We start from the raw sequence: 25,563 nt of genomic DNA, 5'->3' as shown, positions 1-25,563 counted from the left end.
ACGCAATCCTGCATCCAATACAAAAAACAAAGGACAGGTACAAACAAACATTAAGGATTTCAGGCAAGAAGCAAGAGAAGCTTTGATTTGATTAGGAATTGAAACAAGCTATCCATAATAGTAACCACACTGATTTTACACAGTGGTTAAGCGTGGAACTATTAAATAGGTCGACGACGTTTTGATCCCTTGCAAAAGGATAGTGGGATCATCATCAGGACGATTAGAATAATTGCCTGAGTTTAAAGACACTGCCTTCAGGGAGTATGGTGCTCACGTATTCCAGTCGGGTGATGAAGGAAACGAGACACAGGTGTCTGCTTAGCTCGGCGGAAGGCCGAGAGTAGAGATGGCTCGGCAGCGTCTGAGTGCTGCTGTCGGTGAAACAGGGCCGGGAATGAGTGTGGCCAATAAATTGTTTGTGGCAGGTAACATTACCAATGTCGTGCCGTGAAAGCAGCCTGATATCAATTGAGCGGATGTCGGTGATCAAGCCAGAGGTTCCGAGTGCGCGATGGAGGGAATCTTCCATGGGTTATGCATGCCGTCTTGCCCATGGACAAGGTCATTATGGTAGATTCACCAGGCACAAATTATGCTTGGAGCACGCACATTTTATATACATGAGATTGCGTATCAGTGCATGTTGTGCTTTGCATGTCATGGCAGGGAAGTAGCCAGAACATTAAAATACCCCTCACTTGATCCCTATCTCTAATGCCCAGGGGTGAGGGAAGCGAGTAATCCTTACTCGCACTATATGTAGTCCATTCATCCCACCTTCCGTTTATCATGATTCCTTCCTTCCTTTATCATTTGGTCTTTCCATCCTTTCATCATCCCTCTTCCACCCATCCACCATCCACCCATCCACCCTTCCACTCATTCGTCCAGCCATTAATTCATCATTTTCCCATCTATTCCTTTGTGTCAGTCTGTTCACACCCTGATTGCCTGGACAGAAAATCGAGCTGAACATGAGGGTGACCAGATTCTAAGATTTTTTTGGCAGAACATGGTAATTCCCTCAGTCTCCCTGGTACATGCACATATCACTGCCAAGGCTCGACCCACAACTTTATTCTGAGCCTCAGACGTGTATGGGGTTTCTATGGGTTTGAATGGCAATAATCTGGGTAAGGGCATGTTGTGTCGTTATTTATTTATTTATTTTGCAAACTAAAACCCGAAGGTGTCAAGGCGCCTAACAAAAAGATCAGAAAGCGGGCAGTCCTGCACTTACATGTACGCTTGGATAAAGAGGCGTGTTTTTAGGGCTGCTCTGAAAGTTTGGAGGGAAGGGAGGGACCTAAGTTCTAGTGGAAGATCATTCCACCATTTAGGGGCCAGGAGGGAGAAAGCCTTACCGCCCCATCTGGCTTTCCGAATACGTGGGATGTGGAGAAAAGAGTGATTGGAGGAGCGGAGGCTCCTACCAGTGTTGTAGTATGTCAGGATGGCTCTGATCCCTGTGGGGCTGCTTTTGGCCAAGGCTTTATAGACCATACACATGGACTTGAAAACAATCCGCTCCTTGATCGGAAGCCAATGCAGCTGCTTCCTGGCCAGCGTGGCCGAAGTGCGACGGGGAAGATCGAGGACAAATCTAGCTGCCGCATTCTGGACTACCTGCAAGCGCTGCATCTGATTCTTATTCAGTCCAGCATACAGCGCATTGCAGTAGTCCAGACGCTATCCCAGAAGGGCGACAGCAAGTTGTCTTCTTGCCGGCTGGGAAAGGTAGTTCCTTATTTTCCTGAGAACATGAATTATGCCCCAGCAGGTCGATACCGTCCTGTTGACTTGCTGGCGCATGTCCAGAGTAGGGTCAATCATTACCCCAAGATTTTTGGCTAAAGAAGTAGGTTTGGGACACAGACCAAGCGAGTCAGGCCACCACTCCGTGGACCAGATATCTTCCCTTCCGCCGAACACCATCACCTCGGTCTTCTCCCCATTCAATTTGAGTGAGTTGTATATCATCCACTGGCCGACGGCCTCCATACAGGATCTAAATCTGGAGGCGGTCAGCTCAATTGACTGGGAGAGAGACACGAGGATCTGCGTGTCGTCAGCGTAGGAGACTACCTCCATCCCAAAAGATCTGATAAGTCTGGCAAGGGGGGTCACATAGATGTTAAAAAGGGTGGGACTAAGCGCCGACCCTTGAGGGACCCCACATTGCACAGACAGGGATGGAGATAGAAATTTTCCCAACATTACCCTCTGCTCCCTATGGTCGAGAAAGGAAGAGAGCAGACCCAGGGCTGCCCCCCGGACCCCAATCTCACCCAGTCGAGATGTTAAGACCTGGGGAGATAGGGTATCGAAGGCAGCTGTGAGATCCAGGAGGATCAGGAGGGATGTCCGGCCCTCATCCACATTCATACGGATGGAATCGAGAACCAGGGTGAGGGCGGACTCGGTGCTATGTTCCCTCCTGAAACCATGCTGGGAAGGGTCAAGACAGCCTGAATTCTCCACAAAGGCAGCTAGATGCTCGTTAAGATGGGATTCGAGCATCTTTGCAGGGGCCGGAAGCAGTGAGATGGGGCGGAAGTTTTTTAGGACCCCAGGATCAAGGGAGGGTTTCTTAAGCAGGGGCTTGACCACAGCATTTTTCCACTGCTGTGGGAAGACACCATCCCTCATGGCCCCATTCATGATCTCAAGTAAAGGGGGTAGAAGAGATCCCCTGCACTGCTTCAAGATCTTAAGAGGGCAAGCATCTAGTGGAGACCCTGACTTGGTTTTATCAAGCCGCTTGTCGAGATCTTGTAGGGAAAGTGGAGGGAAGGATTCAAGATAACCGGCCAAGGGAGGCTCTGCCGATGGAACATCCGGGGCTGCAGTAACTGGTGGCTCCGCCGTAGAAGGCCTCTGAGACTCCAGAGCAGTGTAAATGTCCGCTATTTTGGACTGGAAGAACCGAGCGATGTCATTGCAGAGCTCCTGAGATGGAACAACTGGATCGGGGACCTGAAGAGATGAAAGGGAGTCCACGATCCTGAAGAGCTCTTTGGGAGATGAAAGAGAGGAAGTCAGGGCCACAAAGTGGTCTTGCTTGGTCCTGATAACTTCCGATTTATATCTCTTGAGCAGGGTTTTGTGAGCTTCCCTTTCTTTGAGATCCCAACTGGCATGCCATCGACGCTTCGTTCTTGATCGTAGTGGACACACCAAGCGCCAGACACAGGTTAGTGGGTGCAATCTTTCTTTATTGATTATTACAGGAGTGGTCATCTGCACGTCTGTCCTCTGGTCAGTCCTGGTTCTGTGTGTCGTCCTTCCTGTCCCCTAACCGGATGTGGTGTCCGGTGACCTGGTCACCTCCCTCATGACCTACAGGGTCCTAACGATCTCCTGTCTTGTTGTCCTGTCTGTCGTCTATTTGTCAGGTCACGACATCTCCCCCATTGTTACAAACAATAGTTCGTGGTACAGTTTTAATGATCAATTCTGCGCCACCACCCTTTACATCGTTTACTCCTTGTTGCAGTGATAGAGAGAGAGAGAGAGAGAGAGAGAGAGAGAGAGAGAGAGAGAGAGAGATCGAGATGTCATCCTTGACTCGTCTCTCTACTTTCTGACTCCTATGTTTTTCCGCTTAGTCTCTTTGTCTCCTTGCATTCCTTTTCGGTCGCTGTTCTCTGCCATCGTCTTTTTCTTTTGTTTGGTTGTTGTCCTCCTGCTGCTCTCCGCAGGCCAGCTTCTATTTTTTTTTCTGACTCCTTGTCGTGCGCCCACTGTCCTAGGCCAGCTGGCGCTACCTCTATTGGCTCCTCTCTTTCTACGGCCGCCCTTTGATTTTCCTGGTCTTTCAGTTATTCTTTTTCGTGCTCTTCCTTTTTCTCTGGTCCCTGTTTCTTCTCTTGGCTTGTTTTCAGCATGTTGTTCAGTTTCCTTTTTGTTGTATGTCATAGTTATGAGACCCATTGTTTGGGCAGCGTTGTTGCTTAGCAAGCATGGTCCTGGTACGTCGCCTTTCAGCACATGTATGTCTTCTTTGTTCTTTTTGTCTTTATATGTCAGTTCCCTTGTGAACTTTCCCAAGTTTGTTACCTCTTTCCTTGACCCCCAGGTGAAGATCTTCACTTTGGACGCTCTCAGTGTCGGCTTTGACTCCATTTTCTCGTATTCTGATGCACACATGACATTGCATGTTGCACCACTGTCCAGTATAAATTCTGCTTCATGTTCTCCGACTCCTATCTTTGCCAGGTCCATCTTTTCCTGGGTGCTACTGCCTGTGCGAGTTATTGTCTCTCTTTTTCAGTTTTCCCCTCTCAGTTTTATGTGGACCTCCGACATGTGGTATAGTCTTTCCACTTTCTCTTCTTCCTCATCTTCGCCTGATCCTCGCGATGAGCTTCTTCTTTCTCTGTCGACATATCTGACGTGTCTTGTTGTCGACTCTTGTTGTCTTCCTGTTGTTTTCCTGTCATCTCTGAGTTGTGCGCTTTGGCACATACTGGCATAATGATTCCTCCCATTACATCTCCTGCAGGTCTGGCCAAACGCGGGGCACGGACCTCTGTGTGGAAATTCCATTCCACATTTTTTAGCATGTTCCTTCGTGTTGTCTCTTCTCTGTTTGTTCTCCCCGGTCATTCCTCCACCGGCCTGTGCGATATTTGTTCGTCACGTAGTGTACAGTTTCTATTTCGACGTTCTTCCCTCTTTCAATTTCTTTAGCATGTGCCGTTGTTCTCGCCTCTGCTCTTGCCAGAGACAGGATGTTCTCCAATGAAATCGGTTCTTTGAGGATTCTTGCCCTGAATCCTTTGTCGCGACAGCCTTCAATGATCCGTAGTCTTATTGCTTGTTCGTTGTCGAACTTGTCAAACTCACAATGTGTCACTAATTTCCTCAGCCTTGTTGCAAAGTCATCCAGCATCTCATCCACTTGTTGACATGCAATAGTGAATGTGTATCGTTCAAAATCAATATTCCGTTGTGGGTCGAATTTGGCCGTTAGGCATTTCTTTAGTGTCTCATATGTCTTTATTTCTTCGGCTGGTAGGGTCACTAGAAGTTCTTCGATGTCATCCCCTGCTAGGTTCAGCAGTAACCCTAGTCTCTTTCCTTCTGTTACGTCTGTTGCTTCCATATATCTTTCGAACCGTCTGATCCACTTCTCCCACCTTATTCCTGTTTGTGGCTCCGACAGGTTGAACGGCAGTGGCCTCCTGCAATGTGCGCTGGGCTTCGGGTCTGCCATCCTTGCCTTTATCTGTTTTTCTTTCTGCTTTCTCTTTGTCTTCTTTTCTCTTTTCTTCTTCTTTTCTCTATATCACTTTCTTTTCTTTACTCTTTTGCTTCTTTTTCTCTTTGTTTCGCTTTGTCCAGCCTTTGTTTGCTGTCTTTGGCTTTGCCTGTGCTTTATTTCTTTTCTTCCTCTTCTAAATCGGCACTTTTCTTTCTCTTCTTTTCTCTTTATTTTCTTTCCTCTTTTCTTCTTCTTTTCTCTGTATCACTTTGTTGTCTTAGCTCTTTTGCTTCTTTGTCTCTTTCTTTCTCCTTCTCCAGCCTTTGTTTTCTGTCTTTGACTTTGCCTGTGCTTTATTGCTTTTATATCTCTTCAAAATCGGCACTTTCCTTTTGTTTACGATCTTTTCTGACTTTAAAATGGCCGCCTCGTCGTCCTTGCTTCCTATTGGCTCGTTTGCCTGCCTGATCCTAAAATGGCCGCCGATAGTCTTGCGATACTTCGCAGCCAATCGCGCTATCGCCTGACTTCAAAATGGCCGCCCGCGCGATGCTGCTTGCTGATTGGCTCTCCCGCCTGACCTCAAAATGGCCGCCGAGACTCTCGCGAGAGCTCGGGCCAGTCCTTTGAACTTCGCGCTGCTTTGCACGGCGCTTACCGGTACAGTCTGTTCTTCTCTCGCGGCGGTTGGGGTGGGCTCCCACGTCGCTGGTCTTCTTTCTTGATCCTTTGGACAATCTTCTGGGCCACTCTCCTTCTTCTGGGCACGAGGCGATCCAGGGTGGGCTCCTGGTCTAAAATCGCCGTTTTTTTCTGCCGATGAGCACGCAGATGGGTGCGTCGCTTCGCCAGTTGTCGTGTCGTTCTTGATCGTAGTGGACACACCAAGCGCCAGACACAGGTTAGTGGGTGCAATCTTTCTTTATTGATTATTACAGGAGCGGTCATCTGCACGTCTGTCCTCTGGTCAGTCCTGGTTCTGTGTGTCGTCCTTCCTGTCCCCTAACCGGATGTGGTGTCCGGTGACCTGGTCACCTCCCTCATGACCCACAGGGTCCTAACGTCCTCCTGTCTTGTTGTTCTGTCTGTCGTCTATTTGTCAGGTCACGACAGGGCATTTAAAACATTTGGAAAACATCTGCTTCTGATTTAGGCTATTTGTCTTTTGGTCACAGGTTTCAAGAATGCTCTGTATGAAACTACCACAACCATATATTTTTAACATCAACAGATTGTAAAGTTTCTACTGCTGTGTATCAAATCTTTCCCATCCTGATTGGTTGGCTGGTAGTTCACGCTCAACATGATATTTGTTCGATATTAAGCTTTTTTTTTTTTAAACTTGGTCATTCTCTTCGAACCTCCTTGTCCAGGAACAAAGCCCTGCCAAGGCTTGATCCTTAAGTTTGTTCCTTTGGGTCTTTTCAGCATGGGGCGTCCCAGACATGTATGTTTTTCTGTAGGTAATAATTGTCACAGGCAATAAACTGGGTTGCAGTGTATTTTGGAAATTTGGAAAGCAACTGTTAGCATAATGCCGTGTAGGCTACCTGCCTTTTGGTCTCAGGTATCACCCTGGGTGTGAGGTGAGACTGCTTTTGCCTTGTTTTGCTGGCCAGGAAAATGCGTTGTACAAGAAGGCTGTTTTATTCTTTCACAGGATTTTCCACAGAACATGGTAGTTTCCCTCAGCCTTCATCATAAAGGAATGTATCTCTACCAAGGATTGATCCAAATCTGTGCTTCCTTGGGCCCTGTGAGTGCGGGGTCATCAGACATGTGTGGTCTTTCTATTGGTTTGAGTAGGGAGCCACATACTAGACACTCAGGAAGGTTTCTGATGGGCAGAGGCTCCCTAGGGTACATCTGCTGCATTTGGCCCTGGGGCAGTTGCCAACTAGGGGAACTTCCAGCTCCATACAATAACACCTTCGCCGCGGGGCTAATTCCCCAGCGGCGCTGGGGGGGGAGAAGGGTGCGAGAAGCGCCACGGTGCTCGTGACGAACTCAGCTCGTCACGCTGCACGGTGATGCTGTGCTCATGACGAGCTCAGCTCGTCATGACCACGCCGTTTGTTAGAACGCTCAGCACCGCGGGTAATTAGCCCCACGTTTGAGCACCGCGCTTGTCATGACGAGCTCAGCTCGTCATGAGCAAACGGCCACCGTGCCTCATGACGAGCTGAGCTCGTCATGAGCACGCAAGGAGGTAATGAAAACTAGAGACACCGATGGGGGAGATTGTGTGTTCTCCAGAATACCTTACAAATAGCAAAGTATGGATAAAAAATGTCTTCTCTTTTCTTGATAGAAAACTACAGAAACGGAGGCAAATGGCAAAAATCCTACAATGTAATGGTTCTACACATCTTCTGATAAAAAAGGGTACACAGTTTGTGTGGGAGGGTCTATTTCACAGGACAGGGAGAAGAAATGCGTTGCTTACCTGTAACTGCAGTTATCCAGTATTGGTATCTTTCATAGATTCACATGCCTGAATCATTCCCCGTCGTCGGGGTGGGAGTCCCCGGTATATATAAAGAGTAATGTCATAAAAGACATATACATAGCAATAGGCCAGAGGCCTCTCATTAGTAACATATCCATGTCCTTTTGTAAAAAGGACCAAACTTTGGCCAAGAGCCAATCAGATCTCACCACCCTCTAGAACCTTCCTGGAAGGAGCCCTAGTCCCTCAGATTTTCGTAAGCACAGTGCTAAATAGTACCTACTGAGAGAGCTAAGGTGAGCCCTTCCAGGGGAGGTGGGTGGGTAGCATGTGAATCTATGAAAGATACCAATACTGGATAACTGCAGTTACAGGTAAGTAACGCATTTCTTATCCAGTATTATGGGTATCTTTCATAGATTCACATGCCTGAATCAGAGTAACAAGCAATATCCAGCACATTTCGTAAGGTACAACCTGTTAAAATCACACAATATAAGAATACCATCTGTGAAATAGAACAAGTACCCCACAAAAAACAATGTAATAAAGAAATGTGCAAGTATGCAGTAGGAAGGTGGGAGGAAAGAGAAGGCTCACTTCTAGTGAAATAGATGACGGAGTACTGCTTGAACCACAGCTGCATCCTTCATAAGTTCAGAATCCAAGCAGTAGTGAGTGCCTGGTGAACGTATGCGGTGTCTTCCACGTCGCTGCTCTGCATATGTCGATAATGGGCACTCCTGCAAAGAGCGCCATTGAAGTAGAGACAGCTCTGGTAGAATGAGCTCTCACTTTAGAATGCAGAGGATGCCCTGCCTGTTGATGGCAGAAAGTTATTGCTGCAGAGATCCAGCGTGAAATGCTCTGCTTAGTCAAAGGAAGGCCCTTTCTAGACCTACTGAAAGCGACAAAAAGTTGGTTGGATTTTCGAAACTGTTCTGTTCGATGAATGTAGAATTTCAGACAACGTTTGAGGTCTAAAGAGTGGAGAGACCTCTCAGCTGCAGAGAGAGGATTTGGGAAGAAAGTCCGTAAGACTATAGGTTCATTCAAGTGAAAATTAGATGGAACCTTTGGAATGAATTTAGGGTTGGTTCGTAGGACAACTCTGTCCTGTTTAAATTGCAAGAAAGGGTCCTGAATAGAGAAAGCTTGCAGCTCACTTACACGCCTTGCTGATGTGAGCGCTAACAAGAGAGCGGTTTTCCAGGACAGGTATTTGATGTCAGCTTTGTGTATTGGCTCAAAGGGATGTTTCATGAGTTGAGCAAGGACGATGTTCAATTGCCAGGTGGGTGCTAAAGTTCTCACCGGAGGGAATGTCCTGAAAAGACCTTTTAAAAACTGCTTAACTAGTCTCTCGGACCAGAGGGAAGAGCCAGAAGATGAACGCCTGAAGCGAGAAATTGCAGCCAGGTGGACCTTAATAGATGCATGCGCCAGTCCTGAGTGCGCCAAATGGAGCAGGTAAGGTAGAATTTGTGCAGGTGTGGAAGAAAAGGGGTGTATCTTATTTGCTGTACACCATACACAGAACCGTTTCCACTTAAGAGAATACGTCCTGTTGGTACTGTCCGCCCGGGCTAAGACTGTCCTGCATGCTTGAGAAATGTCTAGGTGTTGAAACTCTCTGAACTAAGGAGCCAAGCCAACAATCTGAGAGATGCTGGATCCAGATGCTGGACTTGACCTTGGTTCATTGTAAGGAGAGTCGGGCAAGGCTTGAATAGAATTGGCGGTTCCAGCGATAGGAGATGAAGCTCTGTGAACCAGTGTTGGCGCGGCCAAGCTGGAGCTATTAGGATCAGGGTGCAATGCTCTGCCTTCAGTTTCCGGAGAACCCTGGGAATCAGGGCAAATGGTGGAAATGCGTACGCAAAGATGTTGCACCATCCGATCGAAAATGCATTCCCCAGAGATCCTTTCTGGGGATGCCAGCTTGCGTAATGTTGGCATTTTGCGTTGTGTTGCGTTGCAAACAGATCCAGATGTGGTGTGCCTCATCGGGCGAATACCGAGCTGAGAAGATGATGATCCAGCTCCCACTCGTGGCATATAGAGCGTTGCCTGCTCAGAGAGTCCGCCAGGACATTGTCCGCCCCAGGGACGTACTCCGCCCGAAGGGAAATGTTGTGCTGTAGAAGCCAATTCCAAATTTTTTGAGATTCTTGAGACAATGATAGAGAGCGTGTTCCCCCTTGTTTGTTCAGATAGTGCATTGTCGTGGTGTTGTCTGTTCTCACAAGCACTGGGGAATTCCTGATCCTGGGCAGAAACGCCTTTAGTGCCAGGTAAACTGCTCTCAACTCGGGGAGGTTTATGTGTAGTTGTTTCTCTGCCGGAGACCACTGTTCATTGATTTGGAGGTCCTGAAGGAACGCCCCCCAACCTTCCAAGGACGCATCCGTAGTTATTACATGTAGCGAGATTGGAAGTATGAAGGATAGGCCCTGCCGAAGATTTTGAGAATGAAGCCACCAGTTCAGAGCCTGGACCATGGCAGGAGTTATCCAGATGACGTCGTCGAAGGATCCCCTGCATTGAATCCACTGAGCAGAAAGTGCCTCCTGTAGTGGGCGCATGCGAAGGCGGCAGTGTGGGACCAACAGGATGTTCGAGGACATCATTCTTAACAAGGACTTGAATAGGTGCACGGTGATAGACTTTTTGGACTGAATCCGGGCGGCCAAGGTCCTCAGTTTCACTTGTCGTTCCAGTGAAGGGAAAGCCTTCCGTTGAGCAGTATCTAGGACAGCTCAGAGGAAAGTGAGACTCTGGGACGGTTGAAGGACAGATTTTTCTTCTTTGAGTGTAAGACCCAGAGCATTGAAGAGCTGAAGACAGGCGTTGGAGGATTGGTCACGCCTGCGTAAGTAGGTGCTTTGATGAGCCAGTCGTCTAAGTACGGGAAGACCTGGTGATGTTGTTGGCGAAGGTATGCTGCTACTGGAGATAGACACTTGGTGAAAATGCATGGTTCCGACTTTAGGCCGAAGGGCAACACTCGAAACTGGTAGTGTTTGCCCGCCACTTCGAACCTGAGAAATTGCTTGTGGTTCTTGTGGATAGATATATGAAAATAAGCGTCTTGAAGGTCTAAGGACACCATAAAGTCGTTTGCATTGAGGAGTTGTAACACCTCCTGGATGGACACCATGCGGAATGACTGTTTTTTGAGGTATTGGTTGAGGTCTCTCAAGTCCAATATAGGTCTCCATTTTTTCTCCTTCTTTCGTATTAAGAAGAATCGGGAATAGAATCCCTTGTTTTCCTGATTCCGGGGGACTCTTTCTATCACTCCTTTTCTGAGCATGAGGGAGAGTTCCAATTGTAGTAGTTTTAGATTTTTGTGCCGCATTGGGATTGGAGGCTTTTGAGGAGGAGTTTCTACAAACTCCAGAGAGTGTCCGAATTGAACAAGTTGGAGGACCCACTGATCCGTCGTAATTTGTTGCCAATTGTGAAGGAAGGATGAAATTCTCCCGCCAACTTTGCAAGGTGGAGAGAAACTGGAGACCTGTGGCAGAGAGAAGTCATTGCCTTCTGCCTGCGTCCTTCTTTCCCCCTCGTCCGTGAAAGGAAGACTTGTTGTAGGACGACTGGTTTTGCTGCTGCCTTTGCTGGTACTGGGGTTTGTATTGTTGGCCCGAGCTGTACGTGGATTTGTACCCCTGATAGGTGCCTCTAGAGGACTGACCTCTTCCTCTTGAGCCTCGAAAGGAAGGATTCTTGTATTGAAGAGTACCTAGAGCTCTTGCGGTATCGGTATCTTTTTTGATACCCTGAAGCATGTCATCGATGTGTTGTCCAAACAGAAGCTTACCGTCATTCGGCATGTCTAATACCTTGGCTTGAATTTCAGGCCGGAAAGCTGTAGCCTTAAGCCAACCCTGGCGTCTCAGGACTGCAGCTTCTGCTAGCTGCCGGAACCCCTTGGATGCAATATCCATTGCCAAATCAATCATCTCCGAGGCGGAGCGCTCGCCTTCGAGGAGTATCTTCCTCACCTCTTCTTTCTGCTCCTCTTGAAGCGAATCCAAGTATGGAGCTATGTCTGCCCACATTTGACGGTTATAACGTCCCAGTAAAGCTAAAGAGTTTGCTGCACGCACTTGTAAAGCTGACATAGAGGAAAACCTTTTCCCTATGTTGTCTAGCTTTCGGCCCTCCTTATCTGGCGGCGCAGTCAATGCAGCCGAAGGATTTTTTGACTTGCATTGTGCTGCCTGGGTTATCACAGAGTATGGCTTTGGATGGCCAGTAAGGCAAGCTGGGGCTGTGTCCGGAGCTTTATATTTTTTATCCAGTCTGGGCAGCACTGTAACCAGAGATGAAGGGTTTTGCATTATTTTTTCTCCTTGATCCCAGACGTGATCAATGATGGGAATAGATCGTACCGTCTTCTGGAATGGCTCTTTAAAATCATAAAGGAAGCAATCCTGAGGTGTTGCCGTAACTTTGAGGCTGAAGCGCAACGCCGCTCTCTCTACGATGTTGTGGAAGCCCCCAATGTCTTCCGGGGGAGAATCCGTTTGTGCCTGCACAAGGGATGCTGGACCTGAAATTACATACTCATCCCATTCGTCTTCCTGGAGCTCTCCTTCCTCACGTTGTTGCTCCTCTTCTTCTTCTTCTTCCTCATCAGAGGATGATAGAGGACGTGAGGTAGTCGGATCTGGACGGAGGACTAAAGGAGCAGGCAGCGGTCTAGGTGGCGGTGTGACGACTGTAGGTGTCACCACTGTCTGTGTCACCACTGGCGGAGGTGGAGCAGTGGACGGGAACCTCTGCTTGTAGTCTGCAATAAGAAACTGCAATAAGAAGCTGGGAGACACACCATAGGCTGTTGTTAAGGCGGTGGAGGTTGGAATTCCTCCTGGTACTCCAAACTTTCTTGTCCTTGTTCTTCATAGTCTGAGCTTTCGTGAAGCTTTACATGCAGTTCAGATGGGCTTGTCGCTTGCTGAAACATAGAGCCCTCATCTGAGTCCTCAGTATCCAGGAGACGAGCCGGGGGAAATGGTTGAACCCTGCTCGGCGAGGTTAACTCTGGCGTAAGTGTACGCGTAGTCATCCTGAAGTGTGAATAGGTTCACTTCAATGGAGGTGATCCTGTCGTCGATGGAATGGTCGTCGACGGGGGATCGTTGGCAGTCAAATCGGACTGTGTCGTCTACGGTGTCTTCTTCAACGACGACGTCGTCGACGGCAACGTCGTCGACGACGTTTGCTTCGTCGACGGCTTCGTCGACGCTGGTGTTGTCGTCGACGGCTTCATCGACGCTGGTGTCGTCGTCGGTGGGATCGCCGTTGACGGCCTCGTCGACGCTGGAATCGACGACGATTAACCTGTCGTCGACGATGGGGCTATCAACTCTGGTGATGATTTTGTCACTCGTCGACGGTAGCGCCGTCGAGGTCTTTTTTATAATAATCAGAGATGGAACGGACCTACCCGTCAACGACGAGGATGTAGTAGTTGTCGGCGTTGATGATAAAGATGACGCCACCGACATGGAGATCGTGGCTGTCGACCCTGTCACAGGCAGGGCTGAAGAGGTCACCAAAGGTTTCTTGGAGGCAGGATCTTGTAGAGAAACCTTTACAGCAGTAGCCTTAGAACGATCCTCTGAAGACTTGGGCGTCTTCTTTTGAGGAGGCTGTACAGATGGTCCTGGGGATGAAGTTCTAGGCCTTTTAGGAGTAGAGTGTACACTCCCGATGGAACACTCACTCTCACCTGAAGAGACTGGTTGATCTTTGTCCTTAAGTCTCTGGAGCCATATCAGCAGTCGGCCCTCTCTATCCTTGAGAGTTTTGGTCGAAAAAGTCCGGCAGACTTTACAATCCTTTGCTGAATGGTCAGGATATAGACAGTAAAGGCAGTCTTCATGCCTGTCATCCACATGAAGCCTCTTTTTGCCACAAGAGGCACAAGGTCTGAAAAGTCCCTTCTTTGGTGTATCAGCCATGGCTAAACAGAAGAGTCCTCACAGAAAGAAATGCTGAGACAAAAATGTGGAAATAAATCCAGAAATACAAAGAAACTGAGCAGAGCTCAGAGAAGACTCCCTTAGCACGACGTGTGGTAGAAAATCTGAGGGACTAGGGCTACTTCCAGGAAGGTTCTAGAGGGTGGTGAGATCTGATTGGCTCTTGGCCAAAGTTTGGTCCTTTTTACAAAAGGACATGGATATGTTACTAATGAGAGGCCTCTGGCCTATTGCTATGTATATGTCTTTTATGACATTACTCTTTATATATACCGGGGACTCCCACCCCGACGACGGGGAATGATTCAGGCATGTGAATCTATGAAAGATACCCATGATACTGGATAAGCCTCAATTATGACCAAGTGTACACAAGATGGATGGTATTGTAGTGTGTTAAAATGTTGTGAAAATAAACAGTAAGAGTAGAGAATATATAATACTCGCCTACATTGTTTTAATAAAAATTGGACTCTCCTTCAAACTGGCTAGGAGAATCTGCAATTGTCTATCAATGTTTGGCCAAAAGTTGTGGTTCATACTTGGATACACACAACCCATATAATTGAGTTGTGGGAGAATTAATTATTTTCTCATTTTGAGACAGTTTTGAAGTCTTAATGTATTGTGAATGGATCAGTTACTGTTTAATTTCACTTTGTAAATGCAGTGTAGTGCAATATGGGCTATCATCTAGTTTTACACACTATCGTTATAACCTTGTAAGAACGTTATGCAATGCCAGTGAAACGGACTCTAATGTATCGGGGCTGGGTGCTTTCTCCTCCTATGAATACCAATAAGGTATGATCTTCCTCTGGCCGCCTAGCCACGATTTGCCTAATTTGTGATGTTTCTGTTTCTATACTATGGATATTATGATGCTTACAATGTGGCATTATACTGCATTTCACGTATCGAAAATTGCAACATCAAAAAATGGGCAAAAGGGGCTACATTAAACTAATCGTCCCGAGAGAGTCCGATTCATGGCTACAGGTTCTTCTGAAAACTTGCTGAATAAACGGAAACTAGTTATTTAGATGCTAGAATCCTGTAAATGACTTGCTGAGATTCCTAGTAGGTGCTTTAAGACATGACTACACGACAAAGTGCAGCAGCGCCCTATAGTTTCTGCTAGGACAAGGCATACAAAATGTTACAGCCATGACTTGAAACCCAAGGACACTTAAGTGAATCCATGAACAAGAATAGATTTCTCTAAATACCCTTCAGGTCAAAGTTTCTGTGTTCTTTCTTTTGATCTGTTTCCTTATCAATGGCAGAGAATTCCCTCTATTTGCTAGAGGCCAGATGTTTTCAGTTAATGAATGAATGAATGAAGACTACTTATAAACTGCAAAGCATTTCCCAAAAACTGTGCCCATGCTCTAAGTAAGAAGACAACATTGTGAACTTGGGTAAAGCAATCATCCTTACAACATTTATGAAGATTAACTTCTGAGCGAACATAGAGAGGGAAGGAGTGCTATCATTTTGGCAAAAGATAAAGAAAAGTCCCCCCCCCCCCCCCCACAACGTCTAAAGCGGGTGATGAGAGGAACCAATAGCCGACTGATCGTAGCTAGACGTCGGTGACTGGACGTCCATCTTTCAAATTTTTATCAGACTCTCTTTACCTAGCAGGATTCGCTTACAATAAATCTATTTCACGCCATGATATTCCAATAGTGCTTTATAATTCCAATAAATGGTTATAACCAACATTGTAGTGTCTTTATATTTATTTATACATTTTTGAGATTTATAAAGCGCTCAAATACCCGATTGTTTACTTCAACTATTAGGGCGCAGTATATAACAGATACATGCAGTATTTGTACTGGGGCGCTTTAACCCCTGATATTTCAGCAAAACTCAGAATAAGGGCTTTATTGTTTTATTTTCAAAGCATATCTTTTGCAGAACCATTTTATAGCCGTTTAACGTGACATGATTTTCATGTGCTGTGGAACAGTGAAGAGCTTGCATACTACACAGAGCTTTGCGATGGTTAAAATAAACAGATCACATTCGCTCATCCCTAATTAACACCACACTTGATAATGATGCTCAAGGCATGTTCATCTACAGCACACAACGCGAACTTGTTTGAGTTTTTGTAAAATACATGTCATGCCTTAATATAATTATTGTTTATTATTTTCATTTTTGTTTGGGGTCTTGTAAAGCGCTACTAAATATCTGTGGTGAGCGTATGGGGATGGGTATATATAAAGAAGAGTGGCAAGTTGCAAAGTAGTACATTGCTAGGAATGGTGTTGGAAAAAACGAGTTGATGATATACATCCCGAACTAAAGGGTAAAGGCTTGAGAAAGCCGGCGTTCTGACAACATGGGTGAAGAGGAAAAGCAAAAAATAAAGTTTGGAGGTGTAAATATTAAAATTTTCAAATGCACTGCACAGAAAACTGGGCAGTTATTATGGGAAAAAACCCTGGATTCTGAAACCCTGCAAAATGTCACAGTTCCCAAGGATTATTTACAGGCCAGATTTTAAGATCTCCCAGGCACTCCATCCAAATCTAATGAAACATAAAAGATCTGAGGCTTCCCGGACCGCCCTCTTCCAGCTCTTTATGACCCCTGCAGAGTTCAGAGCTGTGCATGTGGTGATGACAGCACACAGATTCCTATCTCTACTGGAATGCTGCAATCAGAGAAAAGACTGATTTGTTTTCAACTCTCCAGTGAAGCTTAATTCTTTGAAGTTAATGCAGTTTCAACCTTTACTCTGAGTTTAATCGTTTTTCGAGTTTTCTTGTTGCATTTTAACACTAATTTGGGATTAGTTCCAACAGTCTAGTACACTGTTTATTGCTTTTCTGTTACAGTTTATTGCTTAGCTCTCGTCGATTAACACTGTTTATGAATAGATTAACACTATTTATGAATCGCCTCTCGGATTTTAACACTATTTAGGGAAAGTCTCTCAGATATTAACACTGTTTAGAACTGACTCTCAGAGTTTATCACTGTTCGGGTCGTTCTTATTACAGCTAATCACTAGGGCAGGGCTCTCAGAAGTTAACAGAGTTTCCCGCTTGTCCCTCTGAGATTAAACTCTTTAGGGCTTGGTTTGCAGAATATAAAACTGTTTATATGATCTCGGAGTTTGACGCTGCTTAGCATTTGGCCTTCAGAGTTCAGGGCTGAACACTGGATCTTTGCTCCCAGAGTTTAACAACATTGAGGTTGTGCCTCTGAGTGTTTTTACTTCGTGTTAGTTGGTCTTATTTTTGCAGTTCCTCTGCTCTAAAAATGTCCTTGAATACTTTTTGCAAGGCCCGCTATGTTGCGGATGTGTACTTTCACCTCTTTATATCCCCACACACCATTAATTTGTTGAGAATTAAGTGACATATTAACAATATGTAAATGCTGAGCTACAAACAGAATTCCTTTCTGTGTAAAACATGGTATGCATTACACAGGACGTATACAAGTACATCGCTATAAGTAATAATGCACAAAAATATTGCATTGGGTTACATAACTGTATATATATATATATATATATATATATATATATATATATATGTGCACACAGACACACACACACATACATGCGCACATACATAAAACTCAGTGAAAAAAACACAGGTTAAAGTGACTTTATAGTTAAAAGTTGTAATCATATGCGTATTTAGCAGTGCATGGTGAGGGCTCGCGTTTTGGTTACTTTAGGGCGCGAGTTATAGTGGGTGCCAGCTGCAGTGGTTTGCTCCTGTCTGTTCTCTGCTCCCGCTGGACAGGTGCAAACCACTGTAGCAAGCTGCCACTGCACAGTGATGGCTGCAGGCAGAGGAGCTGGCAGGGGTCTGTAGGTGCCCTTGTGCCCATTTCTTCCCCACAGCTCCATGGGCTGCTATTGCTGTGGGTGTTCCTGGTGGCCAATTTGTGAATGTGTTGTAGCTCGAATGGATGGGGCACGGTAGTCTTGTAATGGACTGGGAGGGGGAACCACCCACGCTACTCCTTATAAAACTATAATGCAGACCAGGGGATTGGTCCCCTGGCCTGATAATGGCTTGGGGAGGGGGCAGCATGTTTCTCTACCTTAACAATTAATTAAAATAGCCCCCTGGCCCTTGTCCACAGTGGAGTATGGAGGGTGAACCCAGAAAGGGGCTGAAGTCTGACTTTTCGTCTTTTTTAAAAACATTTTTTTGCACTGGGTGGGAAAGGGTTCCTAGGGGGACAGGGTATCCCTAACCTGACACACAGGCAGTGCCTATTGTGCTCTACATGCATTTTTCTTTTGGGTGTTATACCAATCAGTTTTTTTTAATTCCCTACTAAAATAGTCAGAGAAGTATATCTGCATAGCAATTGAGTATTCAGACTGCTCACTTGGACTGCTCAGTTGCAACTGAGCTCAAAATCTGATTGTCTACTGGAAGTTTTGCTTCAGCAGCCATTACGGGGATCTTAACACAGGTTTGTGGCTCTTATTCTAAAAAATATCTTTGCTGTGACAATGTGGTATTAGGGGGGATCAGGGAGAACACCCAACAACATGGCAGTCAGAGCATACCTTGATAGGAGGCACATTATCTTTGTTTATAAAAAGATTTTTTAAAGTAACCTTTGGGCTACAGTGTCACTAATATAAATTGAAAAATAATATATGGTTATGGTTTAAGAAAACCATGGCCAGAGGCAATTCCTGTGGGCACAGGACTAATGCCATTCTATGTCTTGTGTCACATATGGCAGCAAACAAGTCCCAATAACTGATTTACAGGATGTGTGTCCAACTACAGTTTCAACCTCTCACTCACTCAGTGGTACCGCGCAAACTAAAACAATCGAGAACAATCCAGTCAACATCTTGGTTCAACTTACATCTTAACAACGAGTGGAGACAATTTAGACAGGCAGGAAAGGATATAGAGACAAAACCCCCTCAACAATGCACTAGCACTACTAAAAACTGCACGGATTTCCTACAAGAAGCACATTTTTAGAGAAAAAGCCTCTTTCTTTCACAACCAACTTGACCATGCTAAGAATAGACCCAGGGAACACTTTAACATCATTAAACATCAAACTACTCCCATCTCCCATCACAAAATAACAGACACCAAAGAACGCTATGAAGAAATTGCCAGATTCTTCACTGATAAAGTCGCAATAATTGAGCAATCCTTCATCCAAGGCACAAATATGCCATCCCTCCCAACCTTCCCCACTGACTCACTTCCCTCCATAGTAGCCACACCACAAGAGCTAACTAATGACAAAATGGCTCCAAAAAAACCAATGTCAAACAGGATCTCACTCCACTGAAAAATCATGTTAAGTGGTCTGACTTCAAACCCATTACTTAAAATGAAGTCTTCGCTATCATCGCAAACTTAAAGTCCACCTCCCACACTAAGGATCTCTTCCATCTATAATAGTTCAAAATCTCAACCACATCATTGCAAGGTTCTAGACAAAAAACATTAATACATCTCTCACCTCAGGCTGTGCACCTGACTCCCTCCAACTAGGATAAATCACACCCATACTCAAAAAACTAGGGGCAGACCCCAATGATCGCAACAACCTGAGACCTATCTCCAACCTATTGTTCATAGCAAAAACTACGGAGAAGTGCATCCTACAACAATTTAACCAACATTTAGATGAATTCAACCTCCATGACACCTTACAATCAGGATTCAGGTAAGTCTGTAGCACAGAAACTGCCACACTCAATATCTCAGATGACCAGTGGCGTAACACAGGCCATAACACAGGCCCCCGCATCCACTCCTAAGACGAAGGTGAGGCATGCCTATTTGTCCTACTTGACTTATCATCCGATTTTGATACCATAAATCCCCCAGAATTAGTTGAGATACTTAAGATCCGCTATGGTATCAGTGGCACAGTTCAGAGATGGTTCACATTTTACCTGCAGCACCGCCTGCAACATATTAAAATCAACACCAGTCTCTCTAAACTAGACGTCTTCAAACTTTTTGATGTTGAGACCCCTTTGTCAAACTTTTTTAGGCGTAAGGACCATCTTCTCACAAAAAAATCTAGAACCTGGTACTCCTCATCATCGGCAACCATAAAAGCTTCCAATTCCCACAGCAGATAATTTTTATGGAGGGGAAATAATATTACACAGTCTTTAGCAAACCAAAGGTCAGTGAGCGTGGGGGTGTAGTAAAAGGTGTAACTAAAAACAAAGGGCCTCGTTTATAAAGAATTGGCGTAGGGCAGTGCCACAAGTCTTCTTGCTGCGCTGCCCTATGCTAATGTGAAAGGGCAGGAATGCACCATATTTATAAAATACGGTGCATTCTTATCCTTTTCCCTTGCATTGGCGGTCAAATTGCTGCCTAGCACCAACATAGGAAGGGTTATGTCTGTACAGGAAGGGGCACCTTTCTTCACAAAAACAATCCCGAGAGACGTTTTCCTATTTCGATGCGGGCTGCAGAATGCAGCGCACATGGAAAGAGGAAAAACGAGAAGGAAAGAAAACATTTCTCCTCGTTAAGCCTCCATTGGGAAGTCATCCGTTTTTTGGAGCTGCCCCAGGTTTATGTGATTTTGTAACTATGGGGCAGCCTCAAAATCCATGGGTGTTACGTGGGAACACCACGCAAAGCCCAAGGAACACCTCCTTGATGCAGAATAAGGCAACACAGTGGCTTGCGCTGCTATGTCTTACTCCATCTATCAGGCCATGCAGGGTGACTTTGCACCGCCTCATAGGGATGGTTGAGCTACTTGTGCCACCAGAGCATCAAAAAAAGTGATGTTCTGGCGATGCAAGCCTCTAATAAATAAGCACATAAAAATTCTGTAGGTTTTTTTAAGTCTTTCACCATCAGCTATCTACATATAAAATAATGGGCAGTGTAAATTAAAAATAAATAAAACATGTATTACTCAGTGGGAAAAGCAGTGCAGTACACCATGAAACTTCTATTAGTTAATGCATTGCAGAGGTCTGTGGGTAACAAATAAATCTTGATTGGTGCAGTGGAGAATAGTGATGTGTATTTTTAGTGCAACGAGGTTCCAGTCTGTGACAGAAAGCTCTGTAAATATGCAAGTCATTATTTTATGCACACAGTGTAAGATAGAATGCTGCAAAACGTGCACATAGTTTTACTATAAAATGGTGCTTCCAAAATGTGGATTTTAGTAATACTAGAGTGTATTTAATGCAATTTTTTTTCTTTACATAACGGTCCCTACAACACCTCTTTAGGGGTTCTAAGGGCTATGTAAATGCAGTTAAAATTAAAAGCAAGCACTTACCAGCCCAATTATTAACTCTGTGCACTTCCACTCAAAGATTTGATTTTTTGTCATCATAAACCTTGGAGTTATTTGATCGATTAAAGCCAGAACTGCTCATCCTTTACACTTGCAGAATAACTGATTTACATGTCATTCAGGCAAGCAGCTGATAACGATCTAAATTAGCAGTTCCAGGATGGTGATCTTTTTTCCAGAAGGAAAGCAAAGCTTTTGGATTGCAGGGACAAGTAAAGCTGGGGAATGATCGACCCCCTTTCTAGGACTCCAGCGCCCCCCTGGGGGTAGCCCCCCACAGATTGAGGACCTCTGCTTTAAAGCGACATTACTTACTCTTGATGTAACCCAAGGCTCAATTCTTTCCCCTTCACTTTTCAATTTCTTCATGGAACCCCTTACAATCAACATGAAGCAAGCAGGGGTCAAATATGTCCTCTATGCTAACCACACTCAACTCTACTACAAAATAAAATCACCCAGTGATATCCTACATCTCAACACCACACTAATCAAGATATAAACCTGTGCTTAGTTCCAACCACTTAAAGTTGAACCCCAACAAAACTGAACTACTACTGTTCTCTCCTAAAAATAACCCTTTACCAATCCAAGACTGGCTCAAGAACCTGGATGCTCTAAATTGCTCTCTCACTCTGTCCAACTCTGTAAAGTCCTCAGGCATCATGCTGGACAAAAACATGTCAAGGATCACTTCAAAAATTCAGATCACTTCAAAAACTTACCCAAAGGAGTGCTCTACACACTAAACACCTCAAGAAAATCAGACCATACATTTCCCCAGATGATTTTAAGATGGTAGTACAATATCTAGTCCTCTCTAAACTGGACTGTAGGACCGCCATCTTCACAGGGATGCAGGAAATTCACCTCAACCCCCCCCCCCTAGGATCAGTTCTCAACATTGCGGTCCGGCTCATAACAGGTTTAAATGATTTGAACACATCACACCGGCCCTAAAAATCCTCAACTGGCTTCCCATTGAAGAAAGATGTATTTACAAGACTTCTTACAGCACCCACAATGCCCTTCACACACACATACCCCCAACTATCTAGACAATAAACTTAATAAAGCAGGAAGAACCAGAACTCTGAGAAGCTCTAACTCACTTCTTCTCATACCTCCCAAACTAAAAAGGAAATCCACTCAGACTCGCTCTTTTTCTGGTAATGCACCCATGATATGGAACTCACTCCCTAGATATCTCCGGTGCAACCCCTCCTTCTCCTGCTTGAAAATGGACCTGAAACTCTTTCTTCTCAACAAATACTTTAATGCTGATGCTTACTGAACTGTGTTCCAATAGCTCACTCTCTCTCTGACTAGACCCTTTGCGACAGTCGGTTATTTGATTGTTTCATCTGTCTGATATTTCATTTACTCCCTTAACTCAAGCTGTTATAAGTGTCTGCTTATTGTACCCACCCTAACTGCCTAATGATTTTCTTTGTCTCTATTTATGCATGTACTTGAATCTAAGGGTCTTGCATTATATGTAAAGCTAGTTTATGTAAAGCACTCTGATACCTTCGGGTCTAGCTGGCGCTATATAAAATCTCTAAATAAATAAATAAAGACCCTAAAAGTTTTTTTCACTCTGGGAGGTATAGTTGTCCGAATTAGAAAACCAGAGTACAGATTAAAATACTGATACTCCATCTCTGGAATAGCAGCAGCTGTAAAAGTAAATAAACAACTATTTTACATAGTTAATACAAATTCAATTCAATGGTGCAGTCAGTTTATTTTATCAATATTAATAAAAAGGTGTTTTTACAAAGTTACCTTTTCCATCCCTAAAGTTCCTGGAGGCTAATTTGTATTGGCTCTTCAACTTCTCCTATGAGGTGATTAGCCTTGAATTGGTGTGAAATACCTCCTGGAACCAAACAACAGGCTAACCTGAATGGGCAAAGATGACTTGTCTGTTCTCCAAAGAATATTCAGGATGAGGATTCAGACATAATTTTTAACACTACGGTTTCAAATCATGCGTGGATGTTAAATCCTGTTTGACGGGTCAGCTGGGTTCACATATAATACTTGGAGCGCACTTGAAGGATTTCAAGATAATTCTTATGTATCCACTGTTTGATTGCTCAATGACCTTGCTTTGGTCCTACTAGACTTCTGTCTCTGGGTTTATTGTGGGTACAGTACCTGCTCCAAACTGGGTTTTAGTATCAGATGAGGGAGGACAAAGATTACCATTGTGCACCCCCCATACACACATATCTCCAACCCTCAAAGCCCTAGTTGAGAGTCAGACTTTCACCGTCTTGCAAATGCCGTGACACATTTCATTTTAGGCCTCTTTGCAGGAAGGCAAACGGGAACTACCGAAAAAGTCAATAGGATTTTTCCCTGGGAACTTTTTCTGCGTTGGTTAGGAAAGGGCCCGAGTCACCACATCCTCTAGCACTTATCAGGCATAAATGTGACATCTCTAGGCACCCACATTTGGAAACTTTTTGTACCTGTGGAAAATCTGAAGAGGACTTAACCTGCTGTCTGTGAACTGAGAGGAGCCCCAAATAACTAGCCCTGCTCCCTTTTGAAGCCAGGACAAAGAGGTGGACTGCAAGGGTCAGCTGACTGACCTCCTGTGTGGCTACATGAGCACAACAAGATGCAAGTGGACTTTTCTTACGAAAACCCGTCCAAGCAGTGGTTACTGGACCTGGAATGGTGTCTGCTGTTTGCCTCTGCCTGGCACCCTGTGAGTCTCTAAGTACTTCTTCTGAGGTCCTGGAGTGCTTTAGAAGTGTACTCTTGTGGCGGATTAGGACTTACAACTATTAGGGGCCGATTGCGATGTCGGACGGACCTGAGTCTGTCCGACATTGATCTGGAATTGGGACCGACCGACCACCTGCCGGCGGGCCCAAACCAGCAAGTGGGATGCAACGAACATTGTTCAGTCGCAATCCTATTCTTTACAATGGGAGCAAGCGTTCCGAATGGAATGCATGCTCTCAGTGCATTCTCTCATTGTAAAGAGCAGAGGTGTACTTCAACCCTGCACCCCATGGCAGGGCCCTCAACGTGCCTGCCATTGGGTTCAGGGATCGACAATGGGCACCGGAGGCCTTGCACCCATAGGAGCCCAGCTGGGGGCCACCAAAGTCGGATTCCCACAGCCTTCCTGTATCGGAAAGGCTGCACAGAAAGGCTGTGGGAATCTGCCATCGTAATCCCTCGGGCAGAAAAAACCAACCTTCAGATTACAGGCCCCTTTCCGAATGGCAGACGGGCTCTCGGAGCCCATCGTAAGCCATTCGGAAATCCTGTTTGGATTCATTTCCGACCGACTCCATCAAAATGGGTCGGTCGGAAATGAATCAAAACAGGAGATTATGATGACGTAGGAACGAATCCGACCAATGGTCTGAGCCGTTTCCTAAGGTATCTTAAACAGCCCCTAAGTTAGGAGGTAAAATCTTTGACCAGGATAAGCCTGGTTGGTGCATCCAAGTCGAATTCTATCGCAGCCTCAAATTTCACCCAGGTCCCCGTCTACCACAACCATAGACTATCATTTGGACGTTGTGCTTTTATGCACTATTTTTCCTTAAATATTTACAAAACTCCTATCTCTGGGTGCCCTTTTTGGATTTTTTTCATTTTGGTGTCATTTCACTTATTACATTTTACCATTTTACTCTATTTGCCTAATTCAGTTTGTATTGCTTTGCATGTTATCTTTATTACTGTTTTGGCACTGCATAAATATGTTACACATTGCCCTAAGTTAAAACTATCTGCTCCATGCCATAGCTACCAGGGGGTTGGACTCATGTTAATATGGCGACTTTGAGGGTTGACGTTGATATGGGTTGTGATTGTTTGTTGAGGTGGGTAATCATCCAAACCAAATAATAATCCAATTTATTACAATTCATATTTACGCCTACGTTACTCTGACAGTCAACCCTCTCGGGATGTGGACTGGAGAATTGATGAGCTAGACATTCCAAGTTTCACTCAGTGCTTGTTCCCAGACTGGGCTCTGGTATGTCCAGGGCTGAATGTCGAATACCTGCAGCCTTTATAGATGGGCTATATGCAAAGGAAAGCTAAATGGCAAATGTAGATTACAAATGTAGTTTACATGCTGCATTAACAACGCAGTATGGAGGGGGCCCTTCCTTGTGCTGTATTTGCTTTGTCCTCTGGGAGGAAATGAGTTGCAAAGCACATAAATACAACAATACAACACCCAGTAAGTACTGAGTGCCAAATGTCAGAAAACTCCAAATTAATCAAGGGGAAGTGAAGGCCCCCAGAATCAGGGATGTAATTACATCTTTACACTAATAGGGTCAATAGACTAATATCCTGGGGTATGTACACACATGCCTATGCCCTTTACTGGGCTCTTAGATGCAACTGATCAACAATCTCCTCAAGGCATAGTAAGGGGAGACAGAAACCACCCTCAACTAATAGAGGTGATTCACATTGGATATACCCTCACTCAGCATACTCTACTGGGATAACGTTAAAAAATAACGGAGCACCCACAATCTACTTTCAGACTACAAAACGATCGGAAGCAAACAGAACAATGTTGGTCTGGAAAAGTCGAATACATG

General features: G+C 45.1%; 1 protein-coding gene across 11 annotated transcripts in view; it reads right to left on the bottom strand.

Moving 5' to 3' along the window:
- Positions 1–25,563, bottom strand: part of LOC147716990 (myosin light chain kinase, smooth muscle-like) — an 828,743-nt gene that overhangs the window by 552,094 nt on the left and 251,086 nt on the right. The gene's annotated exons all lie outside the window — the stretch shown is intronic.

Source organism: Lissotriton vulgaris, chromosome 5 (assembly GCF_964263255.1).
Source record: "Lissotriton vulgaris chromosome 5, aLisVul1.2, whole genome shotgun sequence".
Classification (NCBI taxonomy): Eukaryota; Metazoa; Chordata; class Amphibia; order Caudata; family Salamandridae; genus Lissotriton; species Lissotriton vulgaris.
Note: the sequence above shows the minus strand (reverse complement) of the source record. Positions and strands in the feature narration are given on the sequence as shown.